The following is a 14,102-nucleotide window of genomic DNA, read 5'->3' as shown; positions in this document are numbered from 1 at the left end:
CCTCTTGGATCTGCTGATCCAAGAGATTCCTCTTTCATCGCTTTTGGTCAACATAGTGATGCCTGACCTGCTCACCAATTCGGGATATGCCAGTGGCACTGGTGAGGTCATGGGTGAGATAGTCCCAGTCTTCTGCTTTATATTGGGAACCCTTATTCTGGCCCTGCAGCAGTCTCTGCTAATGGTCTTTGACAAGGTGTCCTGCCATGACTCTGGACTCCTGGATGCCCCAGCACTGTGCCTAAAAGTGCACACCCTCACCCATTCCAGACATAGTGCCTGCAAGGGGAAGCTACAACCAGTTATGAGATGTATTCCTGCCTGTTGGGTTTAAATAGGCCCAATTTCCCACATTTTGCCATGATTGGATTGTTTTGGAAAGGCCGAGCTGTGGGCAAACCTGCTTACCTAATGCTGGCATTATTTAAAGGGGTATACCAATGGGCAAATTGAGTTAGCTGGCCTACACATTGCTTTCACCTACTAAGCTAGCCTGTGCAGTGCTTAGCATTGCTTAATATTCAGTTTGCATTCTATTTGCTTTTTGGCATTGATTTATTATTCATTGCATGTTATATATGTGTCTGGTATCCATGATTCATATGTACGTACACTGTATGGGGTTCTTGTGTTTATTAGGGGACTTCAACACTTTATTACAATTACACCTCACATCTGGGCTGACTGCAGTACTCCAGTTCACATATTTATGTTATGTAGTAGCTTATAGAACATAAGACTGTATATAGAGTCTTCTCACATGTTCAGTTTGATTTTACTGTAGTGAGGCTTTGTTTGGTGATACCTCAATCTTATGTACTGCTGTGATGGCTTAGTGGTTAACTACTGTGACTATAGTGTACAGGGTCCTGGGGTCAAGAACTGCAAAGGCTGTTTATTTTGTTTCTGGACAGAACAGCGGCTGTTGCATACAGAGTGATTAAGGCACTTTTAAGCACTTGTAGGGTTTGCGCTGGTTTGCGTGAGGGTATGCAATGCTAACCTCCGGTTAAATATGCTTACAGAGAGTTATCTTCAATATTGCTTAACCTGTGTGCGCATTGCTTACCCCCACACAAATGGGCTTAAACCAGCTTACTAGTGCTTACATATGCATACTCCTGCTTGCTACTGCTTAATAGTGCTTATACTTGCTTACTAGTGCTTACTCCGCTTACCACTACACTAATTTAGACAGTAATCTCGAATGGTTCTTGGGAAGGTGGGGAATTTGGAAGCTGTATAGAGTTATCATTCACTACACATTTTACCTTCCATTTGTATCCCTGATTCCTGTGTACGTATACTGTATGGGGCACATGTGATTATCTGTGGACTTTGCAACATTATGACACTGACAACTCACATCTGCATTTAATGAAGTACTCCAGTTCACAAATATATGTTATTTAGTAGGTTATGCAACTAAAAATATTGGTAGTAAAGTGATTTAACATAGAAAATGGAATGTGCTGCAGTGGGAATTAGACCGGGAATGACTGCTCATAAGGCAAATGCTCTGCCCACTACACTATTGCTATACTGCTTTGTTTGCATATATCTTGTTTTTTTATCCTCTTCTGCCATTTAAGCTGCATTAACCATAGCTACAGTTAAATTTAATATGTTTCCTAAAAAAATAAAGTATCTTTATAATTTTGTGTTAACTATTGCTATTGTATACGTGGGGGCTGTTGCTGGGGGTATGCATACACCTATGAGCGTTCTCGCTCATTCTTTTAGGACTTTCTGCTGTTCTTCATTGCAGAGGTGTGTATATTCTGAGAGCTCTGCTCTCAGACATGCCCCCTGCACTCTTACATGCTCCATGTAAGATTAGGAGCTCAGGCAGCATGCCTTCATTAATATGCATGGCGCACTGCCGTCCTGTTTCTAAATGGCCACTTCTATGTAGTACTAACTACGCTAGTCCTGCACCGAAGAATAGTAAATTTGGAGGAGATTTTTTAACAAAATAAAAAAGATTACAAACAGAGAAATTCTGGGGAAGAAAGATATTCTGTAATTTTGGAAATGAGATATGATCTGGAATAACAATATTCTCTAGAAATACAGTAAAAATATTAGATGTAACTTTAGCCAAAAGGGGAAGATAAACTACTGTGGATTTAAAATGGAAAGGACACATATATAGAATTATAACAGTATATGCTTACACTAACTGTAAAGAAAGGTAATGCTTATTTCATCAGATTTTAGATTTTGTAGTGATAAATATGAATATTATAATAACAGGAGACTTTAACTGAGATTTAAGAGACAAGTGTAAAAAGAAAGCAAATGATATAAGAAAAATGGTAGGCCTTACTAGATGTGGTATGTTAAAACTTTATGACAAAAATTCATGGAATTACAAAAGGGGGATTTATATAACTAAAATATATTATTTTATAATATCAGAAGGTTTAGTTATAGAAGAAAGGCTGGTCATTGAAAATGATTTTCTGATCATCTTGCAATATGGCAACAGATAAAGGAAAGCAAAACATATATAAAATTAGGTAAAGGAATACAAAGTATAAGAGAAAAAGCATGGGATAAAGAAGGAAAGATTTAGTGATACAGTTATGGAAAGATTATATTACTAGGAGATAATTTTATAAAATTGGTCTGAATGGTGGATGATATTTAAGGAAAACTAAAAAAATGCTTTTTTGCAGTGGTAATATGGCTTGAGAAAAGTAGAGAAAGAAAAACACAAAAGAATATATAATGATGCATTAGAAGATTTAGAACATAATGATAGAAAGTACTTTGATAAAGAAAAAGAACTATATGAAAGAAATAAGGAAACAGTGCAAGCACTGTTATATAAGCAAAGATCTTTTTACAAAAAAACAGAGAAAAATTTATGGTGTTACTTAAGCAGATCAGTAAAGGAAGATGACAGCGTAATCAGAGAAATAAAAATGTAGAAGAAAACTAGAAAAAACTCAGGAAAAGATTATGAATATGTACAAGAAATGTTTTTAAAAAATAAGTATAGAAAACACATGGAATTTAAAAAAGTTAACAGAAAAAAATTGAGTTGGAAAAGAAGATTTTATTTAAATGAGTTAAATAAAGTATCAGAACAAGTGAATATAGATTCGGCTGCAGAACCAGATCAAATAGGTTATGAAGTATATGCAAATTTAAGGAAATGGCAATATATATATATAAATATTATAATAACTCGAGACTTTAATTGAGATTTAAGAGAAAGAGTAAAAAGAAAGTAAATGATATAAGAAAATGTTAAAAGTTATTAGATGTGGTAAGCTAAAACTTTGTGACAAAAATTATATTTCTGGACATACATGTAGATATATATATATATATATATATATATATATATATATATATATATATATATATATATATATATATATGTGTGTGTGTGTGTAGAGAGATAGATATATTATATGTACACATATACATACCTATATATGGGTATATTCAGCCATCAGGTCCGCAATCTCACAACACCTTCCTGCACAGCTGCACTGTTCTACCTTCCTACAACACAGACAGGTGCCACATATGGATACAGCCTAACATTAGGGGGTATATGTAGGATCAGACTGCAGGTAACCCTATTACAAACCTATGGCATTGCAGCATGCTAGAGACAAACAACCCCTGCAAGTAAGGCAACTGCCAGGTCCCAAAATTCTCAAAAGTCAAAGTCAATGGCCAGTAGCCACTGGTATATAACACATTCTAATATATTTATTGTTGGTGCTTAAAAGCACATTATTCCATAGAGTGAAAATTTCACCAGACCAGTTTCGGCTGTAACAATAAAGCCTTCTTCAGTGTGACATAACAAATAATAGTAAAAAGAGAGAAGAAAAATCCCTCTATTTATAAGTGTGGCAATCAAGCCTAATGTCAATCACATAAATTTCTTAAAGGTGCTCATTCAAACCTGGAGAAAACAAACCTCCTAATTTTATAATCCATTTTTTCTCTATTCGATTTAGAATCTCATGCCAACCAGCAGTTTTAGATCTGTTGCCTTGGATCTCATCTATAATTCTGAAGAAAAAAACTGGCATTGGGGTGTTTAACTGTGTGCTTATGTAAGACATTAGTAATGCGTTTATGTCTAATATCACACAAGTGTTCTGCTATACAAAACTTAATAGCCCTAGTGGTTTGTCCCACAGAGGTAATATGTGAATTGCGGTGATTGACATTAGGCTTGATTGCCACACTTATAAATAGAGGGATTTTTCTTCTGTCTTTTTACTATTATTTGTTATGTCACATTGAAGAAGGCTTTATTGTTACAGTCGAAACCGGTATGGTGAAATTTTCACTCTATGGAATAATGTGCTTTTAACCACCAACAATAAATATATTAGAATGTGCTATATACCATTGTCTGCGGGCCATTGACTTTGATTCCAGCATGCTACAATACAGGTTAACCTGAGTATCCTGCAAGTTGTGGGCTGTGGAACCCACGTGTCCATCATTATGGTATTACTTCCACCACTGGCTAGTGGCCACAGTAATATACATGCTTCCCATTACACAACAGACACTATGATGGCTTACATCTTTTCAGTCAGTGCTGCTCTACACAGTTGAAGGGTATGTCCCACTACCAACAGGGACAGACTCTATTGTTCTTAGAAGTTGTTCAGCTGAACATCATTACAACAACAACACCGGATGTCACATATAAATCATTCCACATCATCTATCCCATTATTATGAACCAGTTACTACAGTCAATTACATACATATATACTTTATATACCTGTTGTGGGAATGATGTCTCTTCTGGATAGTTGTGTTTTTATTTTTGCCTTTCACTCACTCTCTCTCCCTCTCTCTATATATATACATATATATATATATATATATATATATATATATATATATATATATATATATGGATTTTGTAGGTGATACACATAATCAGGTGATGGCCTCTGCACCAATCCGTGTCCTCCACTTGCTACCTGCATGCAGCATGCTGTGTAGTACTTCCAATTACCACTGTCATGGCAACCCACTATTATAAATCCCTATATCATGTGGGCGTGGTCCCTTTACCTTTGTTGTATGGTGGACATCCGTCCGGTGTGTAGGCAACAGTGTTACAGACATCTGGTAGCAATACCTCTTACTAGAGAACTTGCACATTCAAGCCAGCTACATATTTGTATGAGGTTACAGAACTGCAGAATGTGTGTAGTGTTGTATGCATTGTATAGCACCAGTGTTACAGGGTTTGTGTGTAAGTACTAGTTTAATATGGAATTCAGACTGTCTGCATAGCTTTCAACTGTGGGCCTAGTCACTTGATGGCCAGAGGTGTGATTATTATGTTTTGTCTGTCCACCACACAGGTCTTGTGTCAGATATATCACTGGCATTCTGTGTGTGTGTTGAGTGCTAACATTACATGGCTACATACATTTCTGTTTCTAACTTTATATTCTTGACTAAAGGTATGTTGCAGACTATCCTATAACACCAGTGACTTGTTTAGTGTATGACAACAGTATTTCACATATGGGACTGTGTTCCAGTGCCTATCCTCCATCTACATACCAGGTAAGCACTGCTAACTTCCGGTTGCAGTTTCTTATACTGATTTAGCTTCCCAGTTGCTTAACCTGTGTAGGCATTGCTTACCCCCATGCAAACAAGCTTAAACCCACTTACTGCTGCTTAAAAGTGCTGACTCCCGCTTACCACTGGTTTCATTTCTTTAAAAGAAAAGAAAACGGGTTGATAGAAAAATGATGAAAAAGGGGCACAAAAAAGGAAAGACAGTAGGGAAAATAGCTAGGGGTGTGCAGGAAGGGTGTAGGGAAGGTCCATAGCTGCCCATTTCTTCTACAGCAACAGCTGTGCATATACAATGCATTTGCAGGTAGATTTGAACACTCAATCCCCCGAGAGAGGGGTGAGGACAACAATAATATGTTGTGATGCCAATTAGACCAGATTACATGTGTCCAGTGGACACATACAAAATGTACAACTATGAATGGGTCGAGATTTTTTGGGGGGGAACAGATTGCCCTTTTTTTCACGTGAGAGTGGGATGTTGGGGATGGATAGTAGGTATATTTGGAGAGGTAGATTGGGTAGGTTAACAGACAAGACAAACAAGATGCATACAGAGGTGGTATATGACACATGTGGGGGTAAACACCTTGATGGGGTGGGGTGTTGGGAAATCGGAAGCCCATGAGCCCCCTAGTGGAAACAGTGGTACTGAGGTCCCTACCCATGGGCAGTCACCACTGCACCTTCACAGCCCCGAAGGTGGCTGTGCTGGGGACTGAGTCGGAGAAGCAGGATGACCCTCTAGTAGTGACATGTGGCCCTCTAGCTGACATAGCAGATCTCCAAACTGCTGATTGAGCTTGCTATGAACCATGACCCGGACTGGGGGGGGTGAGCCCCATCCCCTGAGGTGGTTCCACCCGAAGGTGGTGCAGGACCAACAGAGGAGGATGCCCTGGGTTAGGCCCCAGACCTGCTGGTGCCCAGTGCCACGGTCAGCTGAGGTGGGACATACATGCTACGGTGTTTATGTTTTATCAGCATATGTGGGTTAGTAATTGTCAACACATTCCATGATTAGGTATAACAGCATGCATAAATATTCCCATTAACCCAGACACCAGATATGTAACAGTTGCATAGCAAACAGAACACATGCATATATGGGACCACAGTGGTAATTACAACAGCATGCAGATACATTGATGGCACCATGCCACCAATGTTGGTGTATTTCAACATAGCACATGCATAGAAACAGATTTAAATAATTATCAAACAATAGAACATATGTCTCAGCATTACAGTGAACTCATCACATACCATTTGAGTTGGGAATTCAGTTTATTGTTGCAGTTATGGTGGGGGGGATGTCAATTAGCAACTTGTATATTCCTGTAGTTCGCATTACTTTCCTAGTCAGTGCTGTTATCTGTACCTTACAAGTATTACTACACTACCCTATTGCATTAGGTTAGACAGTGATATGACTGTCAACAACTATATACATGAACTGGTTTTACCTGCAGTATGCACCTCTTACCTGGTATACCTGTGGAGGAATTGATTAACACTAATTAACTGTCTCTACACATACCCCAGATTCCAGGTTGATGTTATGCACATACCTGTCCATCTCTTTTTGCACAAACTCTGGCCATGTCTTGAGCACATGCAGGTGAATCGGGATATATGTAGACTATTGCCCTCTTAAACCTTTAGTGACTTACAACACTCTTATACAGGATTTCCAAGACAGTTATATTATGTAGCCCCATGTGCATGACAGTGATAAGTGATACCTTATTATTCAAAGCAACTGCAACACTCACAATGCCATACAATACCAGAGTAAACAGTACCCAGTACAGGATATCAATCTTTTATTTCTAGGTACAGTGCTTGTATCTGACAGACCTGTAGATGGGACATACTTGGCTTATTTCTCTTATAACATTTTGGGGAGTTGCTAGTGTAACAGGTTTGTTCTTATAGATGTGTGACGATCAGTTCTATTTCCTGTTTGCTGCCTAAACATCTGGGATCATCCCACTGATTTTCCAGGGGGACAGGATGACTGGCCGCAAATATGGGCCAATATACTAGACATTCTGGACATAGCTGTACAGCTGTGGGGTATGATTCTGTATTCAGCCTACTTCCACTCTCAGGATTCAGACCATTGCTGTGTCTGCTAACACTAAAACACTGTCCATCACAGTTGTGTGTGCTATATAGATATTGCTGTATATCTGTTATCTCATTTCTATCTATAATTCTCCTGTGGTTTTACATTCTGACCTTGTATTACATCACTCTTATACAGGATTTCCTAGACAGTCATATTAGTAGCAGAGTGTGGGTGACAGTGGTGAGTAATGCCTTATTATTCAGAGCAACTGCAACAATAACAATGCCATACAATACCAAAGTAAATAGTACCAGAACAGGGTATCAATATTTTATTTCTGGGCACAGTGTTCTTATCTGATGGACCTGTGGGAGCAATGTTTGTTAGAACTACCTGAACGTTGCCACACAAAGTACCAGATTTCACATTAGTATTATGCACTTACAGCTCACTCTGCTACTGTACATACTCTGGTCACAGCTTGACACCATGAGGGTGTAGATGGGACATACTTGGTTTATTACTCTCATAACAGTTTGGGGAGTTGCTAATGTCAGGTTTGTTCTTATAGATGTGTGACAATCAGTTGTATTTCCTGTTTGCAGCGTATACGTATGGGATCATCCCACTGATTTTCCAGGGTGGCAGTGTGACAGGCAGCAGATATGGGCCAATTTAATGGACATTCTGGACATATATGTACAGTTGCAGGGTATGATTCTGTATGCAGACTACTACCACTCCCAGGATTCGAACCATGATTATGTGTGCTAAAAATACAACAGTTTACGTTTCAGTTGTGTGTGCTACTTGTATTTTGTTGTCTTTTCACTGTTTTCTGTCTATGTCTCTCTCAGTTTTACTAAATGACCACTGGGGATTACTCCAGTCATATACAGACATTCCTCCACATTTTATTTGTATTACACAATGTGGGTAACAGTGCTTAATACAACAGCACTATTACGTGATTGCAAATCTACATTACCATATGATACCAGAGTAAACACATGCAGTCCAGCAGTTAGACATTTATTGTCAGGCGATTATGCTTTTATTTACATACAACCTATATGAGACTCTTCCTGCCATGTTCTCTGGTATATGCATTTCTTACCTTAAACAATACAGGTTTTATACAGGCAATTAACTTACTAATATTTTTAGATTTATTTCCTATGACAGTACATGCAAAAGTATTACTAACCTGCCTCGCATCGCAACCTCTCCAAGTGACATCCATTGGCCTCCTGGTTTGCAGCTCACTCGCTTGCCGCTGTGAAGGACATAAGAGGAATATTTAGCTATACCTATCCATAATATACATGAGTTGGCAATTATTAAACAAGTAGTGGAGTGATACTTACACACATCTGGGACCTCCCCTGTCCTCCTAGCCTCTTGGATCTGCTGATCCAAGAGATTCCTCTTTCATCGCTTTTGGTCAACATAGTGATGCCTGACCTGCTCTCCAATTCGGGATATGCCAGTGGCACTGGTGAGGTCATGGGTGAGATAGTCCCAGTCTTCTGCTTTATATTGGGAACCCTGATTCTGGCCCTGCAGCAGTCTCTGCTCATGGTCTTTGACAAGGTGTCCTGCCATGACACTGGACTCCTGGATGCCCCAGCACTGTGCCTAAAAGTGCACACCCTCACCCATTCCAGACATAGTGCCTGCAAGGGGAAGCTACAACCAGTTATGAGATGTATTCCTGCCTGTTGGGTTTAAATAGGCCCAATTTCCCACATTTTGCCATGATTGGATTGTTTTGGAAAGGCCGAGCTGTGGGCAAACCTGCTTACCTAATGCTGGCATTATTTAAAGGGGTATACCAATGGGCAAATTGAGTTAGCTGGCCTACACATTGCTTACACCTACTAAGCTAGCCTGTGCAGTGCTTAGCATTGCTTAATATTCAGTTTGCATTCTATTTGCTTTTTGGCATTGATTTACTATTCATTGCATGTTATATATGTGTCTGGTATCCATGATTCATATGTACGTACACTGTATGGGGTTCTTGTGTTTATTAGGGGACTTCAACACTTTATTACAATTACACCTCACATCTGGGCTGACTGCAGTACTCCAGTTCACATATTTATGTTATGTAGTAGCTTATAGAACATAAGACTGTATATAGAGTCTTCTCACATGTTCAGTTTGATTTTACTGTAGTGAGGCTTTGTTTGGTGATACCTCAATCTTATGTACTGCTGTGATGGCTTAGTGGTTAACTACTGTGACTATAGTGTACAGGGTCCTGGGGTCAAGAACTGCAAAGGTTGTTTATTTTGTTTCTGGACAGAACAGCGGCTGTTGCATACAGAGTGATTAAGGCACTTTTAAGCACTTGTAGGGTTTGCGCTGGTTTGCGTGAGGGTACGCAATGCTAACCTCCGGTTAAATATGCTTACATAGAGTTATCTTCAATATTGCTTAACCTGTGTGCGCATTGCTTACCCCCACACAAATGGGCTTAAACCAGCTTACTAGTGCTTACATATGCATACTCCTGCTTGCTACTGCTTAATAGTGCTTATACTTGCTTACTAGTGCTTACTCCGCTTACCACTACACTAATTTAGACAGTAATCTCGAATGGTTCTTGGGAAGGTGGGGAATTTGGTAGCTGTATAGAGTTATCATTCACTACACATTTTACCTTCCATTTGTATCCCTGATTCCTGTGTACGTATACTGTATGGGGCACATGTGATTATCTGTGGACTTTGCAACATTATGACACTGACAACTCACATCTGCATTTAATGAAGTATTCCAGTTCACAAATATATGTTATTTAGTAGGTTATGCAACTAAAAATATTGGTTGTAAAGTGATTTAACATAGAAAATGGAATGTGCTGCAGTGGGAATTAGACCGGGAATGACTGCTCGTAAGGCAAATGCTCTGCCCACTACACTATTGCTATACTGCTTTGTTTGCATATATCTTGTTTTTTTATCCTCTTCTGCCATTTAAGCTGCATTAACCATAGCTACAGTTAAATTTAATATGTTTCCTAAAAAAATAAAGTATCTTTATATTTTTTGTGTTAACTATTGCTATTGTATACGTGGGGGGCTGTTGCTGGGGGTATGCATACACCTATGAGCGTTCTCGCTCATTCTTTTAGGACTTTCTGCTGTTCTTCATTGCAGAGGTGTGTATATTCTAAGAGCTCTGCTCTAAGACATGCCCCCTGCACTTTTACACGCTCCATGTAAGATTAGGAGCTCAGGCAGCATGCCTTCATTATTATGCATGGTGCACTGCCGTCCTGCTCCTAAATGGCCACTTCTATGTAGTACTACGTTAGTCCTGCACTGAAGAATAGTAAATTTGGAGGAGATTTTTTAACCAAATAAGAAATATTACAAACAGAGAAATTCTGGGGAAGAAAGATATTCTGTAATTTTGGAAATGAGATATGATCTGGAATAACCATATTCTCTAGAAATACAGTAAAAATAATAGATGTAACTTTAGCCAAAAGGGGAAGATAAACTACTGTGGATTTAAAATATAAAGAACACATATATAGAATTATAACAGTATATGCTTACACTAACTGTAAAGAAAGGTAATGCTTATTTCATCAGATTTTAGACTTTGTAGTGATAAATAAGAATATTATAATAACAGGAGACTTTAACTGAGATTTAAGAGACAAGTGTAAAAAGAAAGCAAATGATATAAGAAAAATGGTAGGCCTTACTAGATGTGTTATGTTAAAACTTTATGACAAAAATTCATGGAATGACAAAAGGGGGATTTATATAACTAAAATATATTATTTTATAATATCAGAAGGTTTAGTTATAGAAGAAAGGGTAGTCATTGAAAATGATTTTCTGATCATCTTGCAATATGGCTAGAGATAAAGGAAAACAAAAAAATATATAAAACTAGGTAAAGGAATACAAAGTATAAGAGAGAAAGCATTTGATAAAGAAGGAAAGAGTTTAGTGATACAGTTATGGAAAGATTATATTACTAGGAGAGAATTTTATAAAACTGGTCTGAATGGTGGATGATATTTAAGGAAAACTAAAAAAATGCTTTTTGCAGTGGTAATATGGCTTGAGAAAAGTAGAGAAAGAAAAACACAAAAGAATATATAATGATGCATTAGAAGATTTAGAACATAATGATAGAAAGTACTTTGACAAAGAAAAATAATTATATGAAAGAAATAAGGAACAGTGCAAGCACTGTTATATAAGCAAAGATCTTTTTACAAAAAAAACAGAACAAATGTATTGTGTTACTTAAGCAGATCAGTAAAGGAAGATGACACTGTAATCGGAGAAATAAAAATGTAGAAGATAAACTGGAAAGAACTCAGGAAAAGATTATGAATATGTACAAGAAATGTTTTAAAAAAATAAGCATAGAAAACACATGGAATTTAAAAAAGTTAACAGAAAAAAATTAAGAGTTGGAAAAGATTTATTTAAATGAGCTAAATAAAGTATCAGAACAATTAAATATAGATTCGGCTGCAGAACCAGATCAAATAGGTTATGAAATATATACAAATTTAACGAACTGGCAATATAAATATATATATATATATATATATATATATATATATATATATATATATATATATATATATATATATATATATATATATATATATATATATATATATATATATATATGAATATTATAATAACTGGAGACTTTAACTGAGATTTAAGAGAAAGCGTAAAAACAAAGTAAATGATATAAGAAAATGTTAAAAGTTATTACATGTGGTAAGCTAAAACTTTTTGACAAAAATTAATTGATTTACTAATTTACTAAAGGGAAACTTATAGAACAGAAATAGATTATTTTATAGTATCATAAGGTTTAGTTATAGAAGAAATAGAGGTTATTGAGACAGGTTTTTCTGGTCATCTTGCAATATGGCTAGAGATAAAGGAAAATGAGGAATATATAAAACTATGCAAAGGAATAAAAAGGATAAATGATAAAGCATGGAGTTTTTCATGCTAATGACTGCAAGTTCAGTGCTACTTGTAACTCTCCAACTGATATCAGTACCCTACAAGAAAGTCTAAACCACAGTAGGACCTGCCATGAAGACCATGGTGTCAAGCTCAAGACTAAAAAAACGTAGTCCAGTACTTTTTAGGAAACAAGAACACCCTTGCAATTACCATGTACAAGATACCCCTCAATGTTTATACAATTACTAGGGACCTAGAAACATTCATGGAAAATGAACTCTTATCTAATCACCATGTATCAACTACATTTTGGGACTCATTCTACCTGGCCCTACTAATTAATGAATACTTATTATTAGATTCATAAAAAGCTATTTTTTCTCTCAGCTTATCTCTAATCAGGATTATAATAGAATGCAATTTTTTTTGACATCCACGTATCAGGCATATCATCTAACTACAAAGAATACAGTGATTATTGGTCAGGAAACCTTAGCTATGAGGTCTTCCTGTTGCATAGACTAAGAGCCTTGTCACCCTTCTCCAACTCCAAAATGCTTTTATACTGCATCCTTTACTTAGCCTACAGGTTTGTGAAAAGCAAAGTCCCTCTTACCTTCTTACACTTCCAAAAATGTGAAATACTACCAATATCTGCTCTAAGTACCTACACCTACATCACAAAATAAAAATAACCTGTTGGGATGGTAGATGTGCCTCCCAAAGGATCCAATAGGTAGGGAGCAAGCTCTGACTATACATTCAACAAGTACCACCCTAGCTTTCCTTAAAGCCAAAATTGATAAATAGATGGAAATCTGCAAATTCAGCCCCTGGCTTGTACATTCAAGATGTTATAGTTAGAGGAAACAAAGGTGGGATTTGTACTGGCTAAGCTATTAATGATCGCTTGAAAAATAAATACCATCTAATAACCTATAAAACTATGAACCACTTTCTAATATTAAGAAATCGAGCCTGACCTGAACCTGCATCAGAAAACAATGGAACACTGACTGTGAACCAGCTAACCCTGGTTCAGTCAATGGCCAGAACACTTGAGGAACTAGTTGCAGAGGAAAGATGAAACATGGTCTGCTCCTCTGTTCTAAAGGGTAGGTTGAAATATGTGTCACAGATTATCTGTCTTCAATTAATTTCTGATGGAAATTACAGACATAGCAGGGGCCGTGTTTTAAGATGGGATGGTAGAGCTGCTTTAGAAAGTATGTTGATTTTGCAAAAGCTGTATCAAACCCAGGCTGAACTCATTGCATGTCCCTCTTCCCCAGTCACTAACAAAAAATGCTGGCATGAGTAACAACAAGCATCAGCAAATCCCCTGATTGCTGAACGTATAATGGTTATATCATGATCTGCTCTCAACAAGTAGAAATTAGATATACCCCAGGATTCAGTAAACTTCCATGCAGGAATAGCTTATTCCTGCATTGAAGGGACTGTTCCTG

The sequence above is a fragment of the Protopterus annectens genome, chromosome 5.part1 (genome assembly GCF_019279795.1).
Source record: "Protopterus annectens isolate FY-2018-M chromosome 5.part1, PAN1.0, whole genome shotgun sequence".
Lineage (NCBI taxonomy): Eukaryota > Metazoa > Chordata > Ceratodontiformes > Protopteridae > Protopterus > Protopterus annectens.
This window is presented reverse-complemented; position numbering follows the sequence as displayed.